General features: G+C 39.7%; 1 long non-coding RNA gene across 2 annotated transcripts; it reads right to left on the reverse strand.

Annotated features, from left to right (window-relative positions):
• Positions 1 to 11215: 11215 nt before the first annotated feature.
• Positions 11216 to 17881, reverse strand: LOC114036509. 2 transcript variants are annotated; one of them, XR_003568333.1, is made up of 3 exons: positions 17706 to 17881; positions 12939 to 13041; positions 11216 to 11552 (listed from the first exon to the last, which is right to left on the reverse strand). It is a non-coding gene; the product is annotated as an uncharacterized LOC114036509 (long non-coding RNA). The 2 variants fall into 2 exon arrangements; XR_003568334.1 differs by having other exon boundaries at positions 17805 to 17871.
• Positions 17882 to 19140: the final 1259 nt, after the last annotated feature.

The following is a 19140-nucleotide window of genomic DNA, read 5'->3' on the forward strand; positions in this document are numbered from 1 at the left end:
GTGTGAAAAATGTTTCGTAATTGTGTTCATATAGTCCCTGGGGTTGTCTTGGCAAGTAGACTCCCAAGTATTTTATATTGACTGCAGTTATTTTAAATGGAATTTCTCTTTCTATCTCTTCCTACTGGATTTTGTTGGTAATATATAGAAATGCTAATGATTTTTGTGGGTTTATTTTATATTCTGCAACTTTGCTAAAATTGTGAAGTGTTTCAACTAGTTTTTTGGTTAATTCTCTGGGGTTCTCTTAATACAGCATATCATCTGAAAAGAGTTATTTCCTGTAAGATTTGTTTCCTCATTGCCTATTTTTATTCTTTTAATTTCTTTTTCTTGTCTTATTGCTATAGCTAGCATTCCTAATAGAATAGTGAATAAAAATTATGACAATGGACACCCTTGCTTCACCCCTAATCTTATTGGGAAGGCTTCTTGCTTATCAAAATGGGAACAATACTAGCTCTAGCATTTACTTAAAGGATTGTTATGAGAATCAATAATGTAAGTAAAGCCCTTTGCAAACTTTAAAATCCTAACAGGATCATTGATTTAAAGTTGGAAGGGATCTTAAAATCCATATGGTCTGACCTTCTCACTTTACAGGCAAAGAAAATAAGGCTCAGGGTGGTTAAGTGACTTGTCTAAGATGTCAGAATTGGTAAGTATAAGAAGTGGGAGTAGATGGTAGCTATTATTATTATAATCTCTGGGTCACTTTGCTAATTCTCATTCCTATTAGCAGGCCAGGTGTTTGGGGATGGCTTTTTTTCTCAGAGTCCTAGGGGTAACTCTGAGGGCCTGAATTTCTAGTACTGTTACTCACAAGCTCCTACAGGTATATTTTCTATTTATTATCAACCAATTTTATCAAAGGCATTTACCAAGATGGTATTATAAGAACTAAAGGTATAAAATATTGCCCCTGCCAAAGTCTAGGATATACTCTTCCTTTGCACAGACAAATCCCTGGAGACAGGGCAGCTAGGTGGCGCAATGGATAGAGCACCTGCCTGAAGTCTGGAGGACCTGAGTTCAAATCCAGCCTCAGACCAAACACTTGACACACTTACTAGCTGTGTGACCCTGGGCAAGTCACTTAACTCCAATTGCCAAAAAACAAAAACAAAACAAAAACAAAACAAACCCAAATCCCTGGAGAGAATAGGATCAAATTTAAAGTACTGTGGTAATAAGGAGAGTCTCCACATATAGAGAACACATGTGGCAATGAGAACCTCTCAACTCCTGATCCAGGAAGACCTTTCACCCCTATTCTCTGAATGAAGTTTATCATGGGGCGTGGTGTCAGTGATGCACAAGTCATTCCACTGATATGGCTTCTTGAGGGGTGCAATGGATCAGTCCACTATTGAGCTGACTTGCTACTTGGCTAGGCTGCTCAGCTACCATGACACAATCATTCCAGACCTTATAATGTTGTAAAGGTTATCCCCTGCACATATCCCTCTCAGTCACCTCCAAACTCCTACAGCTACTGCTGCCACTATGGTGGGCTCTGCTACCAAATTCAATTGCTAGGGGGAGCTCTGGATCACCAAAACTCATAAGGTCATTGCTTCTACATTTCTATCTCAGAATATTCATGCACCTAAGATCAGAAAAGAATGAACACAAAGTCAGAGCCAGCCATGTGCTCTTAGCCTCCATGGGTGAATAGGAGTCAGGGCAGCGGCCCATCCCCTTCTTTGTTCTTCAGGGCATCAGTCCCGAGCCTGGTCATCTTCCAGACCAGAAGTAGGATAATTGAGGTGTAACACTCCGTTTTCCTTTGGTATATGTCCTTACTTCCAGCTGAATGTGCTGATTCCTACTGGACCAGTTTATCCAATAAAATGGTCAATGAGTTGGGGGGGAGGGAGAAGGAAGTGTAATCCTTCCTCTTGGCTCATCCCTCCCCACCCCCCAACTGCTGTATAGGCATAAGGTCCTATCTCCTCAAGACACTCATGAACCTTGGACTCATTGAAGTCTTCCACTGTTTAACTGGCCTATTGTTGAACACAATTTACTGTTCAACTAACTTCTCTTTTAGAATGTAGCTTAATATGGAAATGTGTTTTTGCATGATTTCAAATGTATAATTGATGTCACATTTTTTGCCTTCTCAATGGGTGGAGGAAGGGTGGGGAGGGAGAGAATTCAGAACTCAATGTTTCTTAAAAGAATGCTAAAAATAAATTTAAAAAAAAGATTTAAAAAATGTAGCCTAAGAGTTCTGTCTTGATCTTCTCAACCAATCACAGGAAACATGTTGCCTGTATGGTGTCATCTGCCTTTCATCCAATGGCAAAAGTTCTGTGTTCCTTTCAAATTGACTAAGGACTTGTAAACACATTGTGATGAGGTTGTAAGAAAATCCTTAATACCACTTTTATTGTGATGAATTGTTTAGTTAGGATGGGGAACAAAACTCTGTTCTTACATTATTATTGCCTCTCATGATAGAAAAGCAAAATAAAATAATAGCCAGAGGTGAATGAAAGGTAGATTCTCCTAGGTCAATGACATGTCTTTTAGGAGTCAATGGTTTGGGGGTGCTAGGATGACAGGGGTATGAATTTCATGTTACCCTGTATCTATAGTACTGGGTCATCCTTGTCACCTTGAAGAAGCTCTAGCAACAAATATTCATGGAGCCTGGAGAGACAGTGAAGGTTCTAAGGAAGAAGACTGGGATAAAGAAGGGTTATGATGCCTTCTCTGAATCCAGGTAGAAGCATATTTGTGTAGGAATGATTCTCAGTGACAATGTTCCCATCTGAGGCAGTCAAATTTATGAGCAGAACATCATGGTGACCAAGGCCAAAGCCAGGCTTGGTATTTCATAGCCCCTGAAGCCCTTTGCATCTGCCACTGCCAATATCCAAGAGCTCTCCTCTTTTACTTATCGGTTCCCATTGTTGGTACCATGCCCCTACCCTTCCCAGCTCCCCCTGAGGAGAAGCCCATGGAGGAGTTGGCTAGTTGGCATTCCTAGAGGCCAAACCTGCATGAAAACATCCTCAGTTCCTTGATAGAACTTCATTAGGCATATTCTTCCATCTGCTCACCTTCCTGGTCTCCTTTTGAGCATGCTCTAGCTTGCTTATGTCATTTCCAAAATATGGTGCCCAGACATGAACATAATGTTCCAGATATTGTCTGACCACAACACAGCAAAATGAAACTCTCACCTCCCTTCTTCTGAACTCTAAATGAATACAGACTAGGAAACCATTAACTTTTTTTTTTTTAGCTGTGTCACACTATTGGCACCTATTAACCTTGTAGTCCCTGAAAACCCTTGGATTTTTCATGGGAACTGTATTGTCTAACTATGACTCCTATTGTGTACTTGCAAAGATGATTTTTAAAAGTATACAACTTTATATTAATCTTTATTAAATTTAATCTTTTTTTAAAGGAGTGAGTGTTTCTTTTCGGGGAGGCGGATGAGTAGAGCACAACTTTGACTTCATTGGTGTATGAGTATTCAAAGAGGACTAGCATCTCTGGTGTGAGGGCTTGCCAAACATTTTTCAGGGCTGTTCATCCACTTTTGGCATCTTCCTCGCACTCAACTCTCATCTTGTCTCCAGGAAACTTTCACATGCACAGAGGACACACCCTGGTAAACCATCCAGGCTAAACTTAGTTGAGGGTAATCAACAGGCCTCAAACCCATCAGTGAGTTAGAGGGGTGTCTACCCCAAACATGTAAAGACTTCCCTTGGCAGAATGGATGGATGAGAACAATTTGCTCCAACGGCCATGAAGGCAGCTGAAGCAGGTGCTGTGGAGCACTTAGAGATTGGTTAGACATTGATGCCAAGGTCATCCACTGCATCTTGAACCACTGCCAGTTGTCCTTACTTTTGTCTTGCCATTGGATTTTGATGGCTCTGGAAGAAGACAGTGAGGCTGATGACTTTATGCAACTCTGCCTAACTTAAATCCAATTCACAAGCAAGTCAAGACATCATCCTGTGATGTCATTGGTCCTCTTTGGAAATGATGGTCAAACAACAAATAAGAAACTTCTGTTAAAGAATCTCCTTCTCTATCAATAAAGATTGTGTCTAACTCTGCAACTTTACAGTATTAGAGAATTGCTGGGGAGGTGGGTCTGAAAAGTCAAATGACTTGTCTAGGGTAACGTAGCCAGTACATATCAGAATCAGCACTTAAACCCACATTTACTGATGTTAAGGCCACTTCTCGTTGCCCTGTGGCACCCTGCCTCTAGGAGTGGGCAGATGGATCTCCTTATGTTCCACAAAAGCTAATATAGTGGGGAGGAGTTAGTTTTCCCTCTAGACTAGTTGAGTTAATCATAGAAAATAACAGAGGAGATGGCGTGTTGATGTGTTAAAACAAAGTACAAAGATACGTCTACACTCTTTTGAAAGTTTTCCTGCTGAAACTGGAAAACAATTGGCCACTGGCTAGCTAAAGACTGGTCCCAGCACTCTTTTAAGAAATTAAGCTGCAGGAGCCAAGATGGTGGAGTAAAAGGGAAGTTGCTCTCACTGCCCCCCTCCCCATCAACCTCTGAAAGTCCAGAAAATATTGCCCCAGAAAAAACCCAGGAACAGCTGAAACAGAAGAAAGACAGGGAGCAGCAGTCCAGTAGCCCAGGTAGCCAGAGGGATTAACGGGAAAGGCCCCTCTTGCCCTGGGGGAAGGGTAGCAGTACAGAATGGGAGGCATCCTAGCAAGCTAGCAGAAAGGCCCACTTTAGCACACTAGGAGGTGATCCTGAAACCCAGGTGGTAGAGCAGGCACCTGGACCTCTGAGTGCTTCAGTGAGGGCAGGGGAACTGGTGGAAACCAGATCAGTAAACCACCAGGTGCCTTGGCATTCTACAGCAAACAGGTCTCCCAGTGCCTCAGCAAAAATAAGGGAAGCAGCACTACAAAGGACCCCAGGTGGATAAACACCCTGTAACATCCATCTGAAAGGGCCTGAAGAAAGCAAAAGGAAAGGAAAAGCAGGCAACCTAGAGTTGCCCTAGAGTTCCAGCCTTGCTGATTGCAGCCCAACACCAGGTAAGCTGCCAGAACCCTATAACCTCCAATTGCTAACACCGGAGGCCCCAGCACACAAAGCCAGTGACCAAGACCTACGCTCCCAACACAAGAAGCTTGGATCAATGCCCTCTGCTCCCCAGCTGGAGAGCTCAATCTCTTTAAAGGCCAGGGAATAAAGAAATACCATGAGCAAAAAGAAACGTCCCATAGATTCATATTATGAGAACAGTAAAGATCAAGGCAGAAATTCTGAAGAGGACAACATTGTCAACAAACCCACATCTGGAACCTCAAAGGGGAATATGAACTGGTCTGAAGCCCAAAAAGCCTTCTTAGAAGTGCTCAAGAAGGATTTTAAAAGTCAAATGAGAGAGGGAGAAGAGCCTTTAAAAATACAATTGACCAATTGGAAAAAAAAGTACACTGAAGAAAACAAGTCCCTAAAAAAATGCAATTGACCAAATGGGGAAGGAGGTACAAAATCTAATAGAAGAAAACAATTTGTTAAAAATTAGAATCAGGCAAATGGAAGCTAATGACACTATGAGAGAAAAAATCAGTCAAATAGAAACAAAAAGATGAAAAACTAGATGAAAACATAAAATACTTCATTGGTAAAACAACTGACCTGGAAAATCCATCCAGGAGAGACAATTTAAAAATTATTGGTTTACCAGAAATTAAGCCAACTAGCCCTGGAAACATTTGAAGCAGGAAGCTGCTGGTGGCTATTGTGCCTTTAGCAGAGGTCAATGGAGAGGTTGAGCAAGAGGGACTACAGAATTTTTTCCTTCTCCCCCTCTATCATCTATGGCATCTTGTAGCATAACTACTGATCCAGTAGAAGACACATAGACACAGAGAGTTGGGGACAGAAGCAGCCTCATAAATAGTGTGACCTCCAGCATCAGGGAAAGAGAGATGACTATGGATTCAAGAGAGAACTAGCCCTGGAAGTTGAGGCTTGAAATGAGGAGAGCAGCAGATCTAGAGAATTCAGCTAAGCAAACTTTCCCAGCAAACAATGCTCCCAGGGAGGAGCATCAGGACAGCATAAGAAGAGAAAGGACATGGGGGCCCTGTAGTGCTTTAGGTATGAGTTGCCTTGGCTACTTGGGTGCTCAACATGTGTACTTCACTACCATTGTACTCTAAGTTTGTGCCCACTGTTACTACTGATGATATACGATGTATCTCCCAGGTTTATGGAGGGGGATGTTGCATAACTACAATTCTTGCTATGTGATTTTAATAAATGCCTTTACTTTGAGTTAATTATGTCTACTGGCTGACTATTAAAGGTACGCACACTGGCTGGGGGCTTGTTAGCTATAGTTTTAGGAGTAGCCACTCCCTCTGGATAACTGGGGATGGGGGTGGGGGTGGGGGTAGGACTCTGAATTAGCTTACAAATAATGATTGGGAATTTCTCAACTGTCCCTCCCCTTTTCTCTTTCCATTTAAAGCATTTAGTATCACAAAGTGAGAGAAAGGTTTTGTATGAATTAGAATAATTTGGAAGAGATCCCATTCCTTTTTTAGCTAACTAGTGTTGACAGCATCAAGAATAGTAAAGGCCAGAAAAACTGTTAAAGAAATGTTGAATTTACACTTTGGGCTGTGCCATGCCACAACTCATCAGCTCTTTGGTATCCTTAGTTCTCTCTCTTGAGTAGTGCTGACTATCATTTTAAGGGCTGAGACATGACTGAAAATGGGAACATTAGCTCCAGAGGACAAAGGAGACAAGCTAACAAGCTTTCCAATTTAGCTTCTTGCAGACGACTTCATTTTTAGAAGAGAATGGCATTTATTTTTAGAATTCCTTTGATCACATCTCCTTTTCACACTGCCTGGTGAATGACTAAGTCCTGGTCTTCCCCTCACCATTAGCTAATCTGCCCCCAGCATGTTACATTACTAAGTCCCAGGATGAAGGGACCTTGGAGGCCATGAAGTCCAACCCCCTCATTTTAGAAATGAGGAAACTGAGGCCCCAGAGGCTAACTTTGAACTCAGGCCTTTCTGATTTTAGCCTTCTAGTCACTGTGTCACACTGTCTCTATTTCCTTGATAACAATTTTTAAAAAAGTTGCTAGCTTATATTCTAATCAATACAATGATCTAACACAATTCCAAAGGACTTATGATGAAAAATGCTATCTGCCTCCAGAGAAAGAACTGATAAAGTCTCAATGCAGAATGAAGCATAATTTTTTCACTTTCTTTATTTTTCTTGTTTTTTTTTTGCAATATGGTTAATGTGGAAATATGTTTTGCGTGATTTCACATGTATGATTGATATCACATTTCTTGCCTTCACAATGAGTGAGAGAGGAGGGGGATGGAAAAAATTCAGAACTCAAAATCTAAAAATAAATGCTAAAAATGAATAATTTTTAAAAATTATTAGCTTAATCTTTTGTGAAAAAATGACAAACTAAAAGTTTTTCTAACAAAAATGTATGTCAATTAAAATTTTAATCATCAGCCTTCCCTCCTTTCTTCCTCCTTCCTACCAACTGTTCTATTTTTCTTTCTGACTTCCCTATAAAACAAGGATAATTAAATTTGCTTTAGTTACCTTACAGGGTTTTTGTAAGGAAAAGTATTTTGCAGAACTTAAAACATTATGTAAATGTGAGTATTATTATAATTGGCACTGTAGAAACAGCCCTAACTCTGGAATCAGAGATGTTAGAATTAAATATTATTAGTTATATGACCTAAGGCAAGTTATTTAACTTCCCTGGGTCTCATTTTCCAGATCTCTATAGAATGGGTGGGTGGGTGGAGCAGTCAGAGGCACCTTTCAGCTATACATCTATCATTCTATGATCTCTGTCAGTGCCTCCACCATCCTCTTAGTCATCTAGATTTGAGAATCTGGTTTATTTGGACTCATGTCTCTCTCTCATCCTCTATAGCCAATCAACCAATCTGATAATCCTAACTTTATAATAGTTCAAAGGGTCTCCATCCTACACATTGTAGCTGCACCTTCACACTTATGTACACACCTAATCATGCCATTCTTTCTCAAAAATCTTCAGTGACTGTTTTGTACTAAATAAAGACCATGTTCCTTAGGTTGGCATTCCAGGGCTCCTATAGTCCAACCCCATTATACCTCTCATATTTATCCAATAGTACTTTCTCCTTCTCATGTGCTTAAATTCTAGCTAAATAACTCTATTTATGGCACCTAGACACAGTCTGTTGCTATACCTTTGTCTATACATTCCCTATGCCTGCGTAACAACAATGATACTGATAATAATAACAACAAAATAATAATAATTAGCTAGAATTTTTATAACACTATAACTAGCAAGGAACCTTACATATGCTCTCTCATTTGATCTCCACAACAATCTTGAGAGGTAAGCGCTATTATTATCCCCATTTTAGAGATAAGGAAACTGAGACTCAGAAATGTTAAGTGACTTGCCCAGGGTCATACAACCAGTGATAATCCAATGCAGAATTTGAACTTGGGCCTTCACGACTCAAGCCCAACATTCTGTTCCCTGTGCCATCTAGCTGCTGGAAAAACAAAAACAAAACCCAAAACCTTTCCCAGTCCACCCACAAACCTGCTGGTGTCCTACTCATTTTTCAAAATCTGGCTCAAATACCATTTCTTCCATGAAGCTTTTCCTAATTCCCCTTGCTACTTATGGTATTAAACTCATCTCATAACACTTTTTATTCTTCTATGCACTCTGATTTGTATTATGTTAAATTGTAGATTGTAAATTGTATGAAGGAAAGGGACAAGTCAGATTTATCTTGGTACCCAACATCTAGCATAGCACATTGCAAACATAATTAATTCAGAGTAATTAAAAAAGAATCAAACACTCTCACAAATGATGATTATATATTATATATTTGTAAAGGAACAATCTGGAAAGAAATTAAGAAATGAAAGAATAACTCTAATATAATGCATATGAAATGTTAATAGTCTAGTGACTAAGCAATACATTTTTGAAAGTGTTTGTTTTAAAAATTACCCTGAGTATTTTAAAATGTCAATTAAATCCAAACAAGAGGGCAAAAATATTCATTGCTGTTTTGGAATATTTCTATTGGGGGAACAGGGTGGGGGCAAATGAACATTGGATTAAGAGACAAAGACAATGGGTTCAAATCCCAGCTCTGAACTTTCTACCTATATGGCTTTGGACAAGTCACTTAAGCTTGGCCAGATTTTGGGAGATAGTGGAGGATAGAAGGGCCTGGTGTACTATGTTCTATGGTTGAAAAGAGACGTGACTGAATAACAGACAAATCACTTAACCTCGATGGTCTCAGTTTACTCATCTGTAAAATGAGGGAGTTGGATTTGATGACCTCCCAGGTCTCTTTTAACTAAATCTATGATCCTATTTTCATCATTGTATGTCTAAAATATCAAATTATGCAACAGTTAATAAATATTATTTTAAAACAGGATGGCAAAAGGTTGCTTCTCTATTACTACTAAAAGAGTGAAGAAAGTGATATGAGATAAAATAAATAATCTTTTAAGGGGTTTTATATTCCAAACATGGGCTTTGTAGGTGGTGCTATATTAAAACCATTCAGTGTTACTGCTGGGTATATACCCCACAGTAATCAAAGGCAAAATAAATAAACAAACAAACAGATAAATAAATAGTTCATAGCAGTACTTTTTGGGTTAACAAACTTTTCCTCCCCTCTCAAAACTGGAAGCAAAATAGGTTTCCATCAACTAGGAAATGTCCAAACAAATTATAGTATATGAATGCAAACCACAAGAAATGACAGATATGAGCAATTTAGAAAAGAATGGGAAGACTTACATGAACTGAAGCAGAGCTAAGTAAGCAAAACCAGAAGAACATTATACACAATGATTATAATAACCTAAAGGAAAACAACTCTGAGATAGCCAAATTTAGACTGATTACAGTAATCAACCTTGTTAGCAGATAACCCAGAGATTCTTGACTGAATCCAATTCTAGAGGGCTCATGATGAAACATGCTACCCACTACACTCAGAGTGGAGATTGAGACATATTTTTTGGACATGGCCAATGTGGGAATTTATTTTGCTTAACATGCTGTGCACAGCTTAATGCTATTTAGTGCTGTGCATATTTGTTACAAGGACTTTCTTTTAATTTTTATTTTAATGGGGGGAGTGGAAAGTGAGAAGAGGAAAAGGTAGATTTTTTTATTGTAAAAAATTAACTTAAAAAACAAATGCAGGCTCATTGGAGGAGTACATCAGGAAATAATTGGTGTAAAAAGCAAAATACATCAATAAAACATAAAAATTAAAGCCATGGAGTCTTAAAATAATGTAGTGCCCCTTGGTTTTCAGGGGGTGAAAAAGTTTATTGGTGTGTGTTGTGTGTGAGTGCATGTGCATGTGTGTGTAAATATGAGTAATATAGGCACTGGGTAGAGTATTGGACTAGGGGAAAAAACTAAATTTTGAATCACATCTTAAACACTTACCCTGGGCAAGTTACAATGTCTTAGAACCTCAGTTTCCTCATTTATAAAATGAGAGGGTTAGACTTGATGACCCTCTAAAGGTAAGACTTCCAGCTTTATGATCCTATTATCCTATAGTTACACATATACATTTTCTTTTTTAAGGCCACTTAAAGAAAGGTATTAATTAGATTCTGTATTCAGTTGACCCTTAATAAAATAAAGGTTGATGTTTTAAGGCTTAGCATGGGCACCATCTCTTACACCAGACCCTTAATTGTTAATTGTTAGAACTTCCCCCCTTTCCCCCACTAGAAACTGCTTTGTGTTTACATTATATACATTATATATGTATGCATGTGTATGTTTATACATAATGTGTATATGTGAGTGTTATGTATATGCTTAGATAAATATACTATCTATATATCTCTGTGTCTTATTTATCCATCCATCCATCCATCCATCTATCCATCTATCTACTCTCTCTCTCGCTCTCTCTCTCTCTATTACATAACAGTATCTAACCTGGCTCCCAATGCCTGAAAGCCAGATATATTACTTTTCCTCCCTTCCTCAGGGTTCTCTCCTACCTTTAAGGGTTTTGGGGGTACCTAGGCTCTCTATCATTAACCCCTCCAGCCCCTACTAATGGTGATCCCGTAAAGGTCCCTTGCACCCAAATTACATTTAATCTTTTTACAGTCATATTAGCTTTTACAAAGGAATCTTTATGTTTACTTCAAAGCAAGAACAAATACACAAATATCCCATCCCCTCAATACCCGGGGAGTGATAATCTCCTCCCCCCTCCCTTCACCTCATTCTCTGGGGAGAAGAAGGGAATTAAGTTCCCAGTTTAGTTTAATTCCTATATAGTAGAGTCCCAAGTTCCAAATTCAAAGCCCTCCTTGGTTTGGTGTTCCTGGGCACTCTGGATAATTAGGGCTTCCTTTTGCTGGGCTGGCTGGTTACATATTTGTTCTAGAATCCTGCTTCCAAGGTTGCCACGGCTGGTACTCCCAGGTCCAATGGAGATTCAACTGCCTGTAACGACAATTGAAAAGGACAAACAGAACAAATCAAAAATGACACCCTGACCCCATTTCTTGGGGCCACAGAGTGAAAGACAGGGACAAGACGATAGCCACTGTACCCTGCTCCTCCCTACCCCCGCCATGCCCCAGTCAGTTCCTGGCTCCCTCTTTCTATGGACATCACTACGGTTAAACAGAAAGCGCCCCAGGCTGGCAATCTTGTTCTTGCTACCCAGCAGGTCAAAAGTTTCTCCCATCTATACGGTGGGAACTGTAGAATGGCCTCCCCAGCAGCAGAGTGGCTCCGTGTTAGATCATCTGAGCATGCCCAGAAAAGGCTCTGTTACATGTATGAATCCAGTATTTGTTGTGTGTATGTTGTTTCTACCCAATAGGTAGATGTCAGTTCCCTGAGGCAATTTTTTATTGTGTTCCAGTACGCACAGTACCTGGCACAAAGTAGACATTAAATAATTGTTTATGGAATTGAATTGCATGGCCCTAAAGCAGTTCCTCAAATATTTGTTGATGGGAGGAAGAAATTAATCTTGAATAAATTTTCATTTTTTCCCTGATGTGAGCACCAGTACTAAAAGACCAAGCAAAACAATGTATTGTCTTAATGTTTTAGATTAGAAATAAGTGACTATAAATAGCTCAGAAAATAAAAGAAATGAGGCAAAACTTACTTTCAAATTCAGAAATAAACTATACCAACAGCCTGCTGGTTGGTCAGCCTACCACCATCAGTCTCTCCCTATTCCAGTCCACTTGGCTGTCAAAGAGATCTTCCTAAAGCACAGATCTGACCAGTTCACCCCACCTCCCACCCTCATTCAATAAACTCTAATGGCTCCCTGTCACCTTCATGATCAAATATAAAATCCTCTGGTGTTCATAACCCTTCACAACCTGACCTTCCTCACCTTCCAATCTTCTTAACACTTTATTTCCTGTTCTCTTCCCCCACCTACTCTTCCATCCAGTGAACCTGGCCTCTGTTCCTTGGAATGAGATGCTCCATATCTCTGCTCTGGAAATTTTCACTAGCTGGCCTCCACGCCTGGAATGGTGTCCCTCGTCCTTTCCACATTCTGGCTTCCCTGGCTGCTTCCTTCAAGTTTCAACTAAAATGCTGCAAGAAGTCTTACCCAGTCCTTCTTAATCATGGTGCCTTCCCTGTGATTCTCTCCAATTTATGCTCTATAGAGCTTGTCTGCACGTATAGTAGTTGTTTGCATGTTGTCATTAGACTGTGAGAGACAGTTTTTTACCTTTCTTTGTATCTCCTGTGCTTGGCACAGTGCCTGGCACATAGCAGATGCTTAGTAGATGCTAGCTGGCTGACCGATTTAAGTATATATTAAATATATACAAAAGCCAGGGTTTTCCTTACGTCTTATGAGTGAGGAGAGAATTCTGCAACAGTATAACAAGATAGATTGATTCTTCAGGCCTTTCTTCCTTAACATGTCTTCTTTCCCAGGTGCATGGCAGGCCTACACGAAAGATAAAACGAGAATGATTTTTCATCTCACTTCCAACGCACATCAGTTTGCTAACATATTCCCAGTGTCTAGAATGTTTCCTGACACTTAGTAGGTGCCTTAATAAATGCCTATTGATATAGACCAGCAATTTTCTGTTATATAGACCAGCAAAAAGCTCCTAAAATTAAAAATGAGTCCATGGCCATGAATTGTAAAAACACAGAAGATAGATGAATAAATAGATAAGATAGATATATGAAAGAACTAGAATCACAAATGAAAAATTGAAGAAAGGTGTAGACAACTCCCACAAATTGCGTAGAAGTAGGCTTTCTTTTCAAAACCCCTGGAGGCAATTAAACCCATTGCTCAGTATTTGTTTATATTTGCTACAAATATATCATTAACTCTTAAGAATAAAAAATAAAAAATAAACTTGGAATTTGTAGTACAATAGGGGATTGGGGGAATGAGAAGCTCTCTTTTGATTGGCATAGAAATCTTCTAAAGGAATAATAAATGGGTCTGAATTTTTGGGGAAAAAAAGCCTATTAATTTATTGACTGGAAGAGACTTAGAGATAATTTTACAAAGAAAGAAGGAAATAACATCCAGGGAAAACTTGCTGAGGTCCCTATACTAGTTAGCAGAGCTGGAACTAGAGCTCTTGAATCCCATTTCAGGGGTGTGCTAGAGTCAGTTCCAATTGGTTCAAGAGAGCTGATTGTTAAATTTTCAGTGTGAGCATTTACACCTCAGAAATCATCAAATGCTACAAATCAGGACTTGATTTATTGTTTTGTCGATTGTCCAGACTTAAGAAAGTGATGCAGGAATGTCAATAATGCAGATTAAACTTAATAGAGTGTCACATACATCCTCGTCTTTCAGAGCTGGTTGTTAAACATTTATCAGCATGTAGCTGTTCCCAGTCCAGCATTCTTTGCAGCATACCACAAATGATTTTTTTCTATTAAAAAGGAGGCACTGTCTCAAGCCAATTGGTATAAAAGTTTCTCAGTCTAATGGGGAAAACAACATGCAAACAATTATGTACAAACAATCCATATGCAGGATAAATTGGAGATATTCTCGGAGGGAAGGCACTATGATTAAGGAGGACTGGGAAGGGCTTCTTACAGAGGGTGGAAATTTAGCTGAGACTTGAAGGAAGCTAAGGAAGCCAGGTGGTGAGGATTAGGAGGGAGAGCAAAGGGTACTTTCTAGAAGAGTCAACTAATTTTCACATCTGATTAATCTTTTTTGCCTAAAAAAAAAGAGAAAAAAATAATAACATCTAACATGTGTAAAGCACAGGACATATCTCATTTGATCTTTATAATAGCCTTGTGAGGCACGTGTTGCACGTGTTATTATTATGCTGGTCTTACAGATGAGTAAACTGAGACTTAGAGTGGTTAAGTGATGATTCATCCCAGGTCACACTGCTAGTAGAGATCTTTGGATGGATTTGAACTCATGTCTTCCTGTCATCAAGTCCAATATATAGCCACTATGATACATTACCTAAAAATAAATAAATAAATAAAAGACGAGAAAGAAAAGGAAAAAAGAGTCCATGAAACTTAAAGATGATAGTCACTCCTCAGTGGATAGACTAAAATGATATATGCTGAAAATCTCTTCTCCCTTCAAAGTAACACTGTCCCAGGCCACAAACTCATTTCTCTCCTAACCTCGCCAATATTGAGCAGACATCAATCAATCACTCAATCAATTAACAAGTATTTACTAAGCATCTACAATGTGCCAAATGCCATGTTAGGTTCTGGGGGTACAAAGACCCAAACCAAAAGTTCTTGCCTTCAAGGAATTTACATCCTATCAGTACAAATGTAAGTAAATACAAAATGTTTTCATCTGGATAAAAGTTGTAGGGTCAGAGAAGCATAGATTTAGGGCTGGAAGAAACCTGAGAGGCCACTCAGATTAACCTTGTCATTTTACAGATGAGGAAACTGAGGACAAGAAAGATTTAAAGATTTGCCCTAAGGTAGGTGAGTGACAGATGCAGGTTTTGAACCCAGGTCTTCTCACTCTCGCTAGGTGGAGCAGTGGATAGAGTGCCAGCCCTGGATTCAGTAGGACCTGACTTCAAATCCAGCCTCAAAACACTTACTAGCTGTGTGACCCTGGGCAAGTCACTTAACCCTGTTTGCCTTAGTTTCCTCATCTGTAAAATGAGCTGGAGAAGGAAATGGTAAACCACTGCAGTATCTTTGCCAAAAAAAAATCCCAAATGGGGTCATGAAGAGTCGGACACAACTAAAAAGACTAAACAGCAACATCAATCCTCTCACTCCAAAGCTGGCAGTCTTTCCACGGAACAATTTTGCCACGCAGAGACTTAGAGACTTTTCACCCCCCGTTGTATTATTTCTTTTTTTTTTTCTTCATTTTTCAGGCCAAACCTCATGATTTCATGGTGTAGGGACAATCCAAGGCAGACTGGCAACTTCTTTGCAGTTTATTGTCTTATGAGAATTAGTTGCCCAGGGTACTTGAGATTGGTACACGTCAGAGGGAGGACTCAGGACTCAAAAACCCAGGTCGTTCTGACCCAGAGCCTCGCTATCTACCTCCTGCACAAGCCTGTCCCATCACTGCCTGGTTTCTTAAAGATCTTCCCTAGACCCAATCTGCTTCAGTTTACTTAATATACTTCTTAAGTACATTTTTAAGTAATATACTTATTAAGTATTTGCTTAATAGACTTAATATACAGTTTACTTCAGTACATTTAATATTCATTAAGTATAATCAAGACTTTGTCACAGGTTAAAAGTCTTTGTCTACGTCTGAGGTAAAGATTACTAAGGACGTAAAGACATCTCTAGCTATGTTCTACGAGCTTCCTTCCCAACTCAGCTTCTCAGACACACAGAGCCCTGCCACAGAAACCATCACCAGCTACTGGGTCACACCTATCTATGTCAAGTGCAGACAAAGCCAGATTCCTGAGTCAGCCAGTGGACAGAGAACAATTATTTTGAAAGGAAAAAAAAGTTCGTCTTGGAAAGTTTATTATGTTCACTTTGAAAAAAATGAGCCCAGTGAACTTTTGAACTGGTGAAAGACTGATGTCTGCCATCATTCCAAAGGAATCTGTTCTGGATAATTTTTTTTCTTTCTTTCCCTTCCTCCCTCCCTCCCTCCTTTCTTTCTCTTTCCTTTCTTTCTTTTTCTTTTTCTTTGTTTCTCTCTCTCTCTCTCTCTCTCTCTCTCTCTCTCTCTCAAATAGGCTAAAGTCTTGATGGCCTGTTTAAGATTTGGGCACCTAATTAAAAAAAGAATAGCTAACTTTAATATAGTGATTACTATGTGCCAGGCACTATGCTAAGTGCTTTATAATTATTATCTCATTTGATCCTTACAACAACCATGGGAAGTAGGTACTATCACAATGCCCATTTTTCAGATGAGGCAACTGAGGCAAACAGGGGTTAAGTGACTTGCCCAAGGTCACACAGCCAGTAAATGCTGAGGCCAGGTTTGATTAATTAAACTAATTAAAACTGATTCATTTAATTAAACTAATTAAAAAGTATCCAGTGTGAAGTGACTCTGACTGGGCAACTGGAGGAAAATATTCCATCTAAAAATGTCTCAGTACTGGACTAGATTTCTTACATCAAGTTTACTTATAACATCTTTAAAGTCAGCTAATGTTTGACAAAGGTGGGGTTCAAGATCAAGGTAAAGTGTAGGATTTCTTTATTTTTTTTTCCAAAACCAAGGGCTTCCTGGCTAAAAGTATTTGCAAGCAAGGAACTATTTCTTCCTCCCCCTCCTCTCCCAAAGGTCAAAATTCCAGAGCTGGAAGGGACCTCAGAGATTATCTAGCTAGTTTGTTTATAGCAGCTCTTGTGCCTCTTTCATCATTAGACCAATTCTGTTTTTTAATGTCTTACTTCCTTTAGTATTTTTTGGTTCCTCCTTTACCGAGCTCTTAATTTTCTTTTCATAATTTTCTTGTGTCACTCATTTCTTTTCCCAGTTTTTCTTTGAGGCTTTGCTTGTAGCTGTTTTCATATTGTTGTCTTCTTCTAAGTTCTTCTAAGTTTATGTCTTGGTCTTTCCTGCCACCATAGTAGCTTTTTATAGTAAAATTCTTTTTTTGTTGTTGTTTACTCATTTTCCCAGCCTATTTCTTCACTCTGAACTTTATGTTAAAGTTGGGCTCTGCTCACCTGGTGGTCTAGAAACACTGTCCCAAGCTTCAGGTTTTTTCAAGCTGTTTTCAGAGCTAGTTCCAGAAGTTTGTAAGTTTTGGGCTCATCCAAGTTGGTGTGATTACTATTCTCCTGGTCTGTGCTCTGGTCCTTATCCAAGAAGGAGCCCTGCTCTTCAGCAGCTGAAAGTACTAGTGCTCTTCTTGACCCTGAAACCGTGACTAGGTCCTCAGGTCTCCTGCAGCTTTGAATGCTAGCAATTCTCTCTGCCCTGGAACTGTGACCCAGAATTGCTTATGGGTAAAAGAGTTGCCAATTAAAGCCATTTGCACCCACTGCCAGCAAAGGGCCCCCTGTAATCTTTCTGATTAGTTGTCCGACCCCTTTATCAGCTTTGGACTGGAAGCCCCTGCTGTCTCAGCCAACCTCTCGCCAATCTTTCTTTACAAAAAAATCTGGGGAAAGTCGCACAAAAGGTACCTCTGCATCATTTGGAGGGGATGTGTAGCAGAGACCTGAGGACACCTCCAAGCTACCACAGAAGGGAATAGTGCAGGGCCAGATCAGAGAAGAGCACACCTGTGATGTGACCATCCAGGGTAGGCAGCGGCCATCTGGTAAATTCCAATTTTAGCTAATTATTCTGCCCAGTTGAAAGACAGAATGGAGTGGTGCATCGAGATCCAGACTCAGAGTCAGTGTCAACTGACACCTTTGACACATACTAGCTGTTGGGCAACACACTTAACCCTTTCATTTCTTTAGACTATTCTCCAAGACTATAAATTGTAAAGCATTAATTGAGGGAGTTTCTCTCCTGGAAGTTCTTTAAAGCAAAAAAACAGAGGCCTAGATCCTTTCCCCACTCCCCTACCTCCCAAACAACAACAACAACAAATTATTCTTACTAACTACATCTGCTGAGTTTTTTGTTATTGAAGGACGGAAAGTGCTGTTATCTGTACCCTTTATATTTTAAAATCCCACCTTTTACAGGAAACCTTCCCTAACCTCTCTCAATTCCAGTGCCTTCCCTCTGCTAATTATTTCTTACTTTTATTGTAAATAGCTTTTTTTTGTATATATTTGTTTGCATATTGTCTCCCTTTAGATTGTAAGCTCCTTGAGGGTAGGGACTGTTTATTGCCTCTTTTTGTAACCCCGGTTCTTAGCACAGTGCCTGGCACATAGCAAGCATTTAATACATATTTATTAAATGATTGATTGATTGATTTTGTCACCTTGGGTAAGAGTGCTAATTGCTCTGACCTAGTTAGGCTTCTGATTCTATGACATCAAATTCATACTGTAATTGTGCATGTTATTTGGACCAAAACTCCAGGAAGAAAATGCCTTAAGTGGCATCAGTAAAATGTTTTCTTCAGGAAAGAGAGAGAGGGAAAGAGAGAAGAGAGAGAGAGACAGAGAGACAAAGAGAGACAGAGACAGAGACAGAGAGGGAGGGAAGGAGAAAGTAAGGTAAACAGAGAGAGAGAAGAAGAGAGAGAGAGAGAGAGAGGGAGAGAGAGAAGGGACGAGAGAGAGAGAGAGAGAGAAAGAGAGAGAGAGAGAGAATGGGGCGGGAGGAGAAAGAGAGAGCCATGACGAATGTCCCTATTCAACATTTACACTATGTGTCAAGTCCAAGAAGCTCTGAGTCAATGACTCACCCTCCTCTTCCTCCTTGACCTGGGTTGAACTCAGATATACCTCCTCCTCCTCCTCCTTTCTTCTCTTCCTTCCCCTATTTCTAGGCCCCCAAAACTTCTGTGTCTACCCTTCTTTCTCCCAGAAGCATATGATTGCTTGTCTATTCTTAATTGGAGGGAGAGCTACATGGGAAACCAAAGACAGAAATACTGGGGAAGGGGACAGGAACCAGGGAGATGACAGCCTCAGTTTTCTCATCTGCAAC

The sequence above is a fragment of the Vombatus ursinus genome, unplaced genomic scaffold (genome assembly GCF_900497805.2).
Source record: "Vombatus ursinus unplaced genomic scaffold, bare-nosed wombat genome assembly UNPS02009835.1, whole genome shotgun sequence".
Classification (NCBI taxonomy): domain Eukaryota; kingdom Metazoa; phylum Chordata; class Mammalia; order Diprotodontia; family Vombatidae; genus Vombatus; species Vombatus ursinus.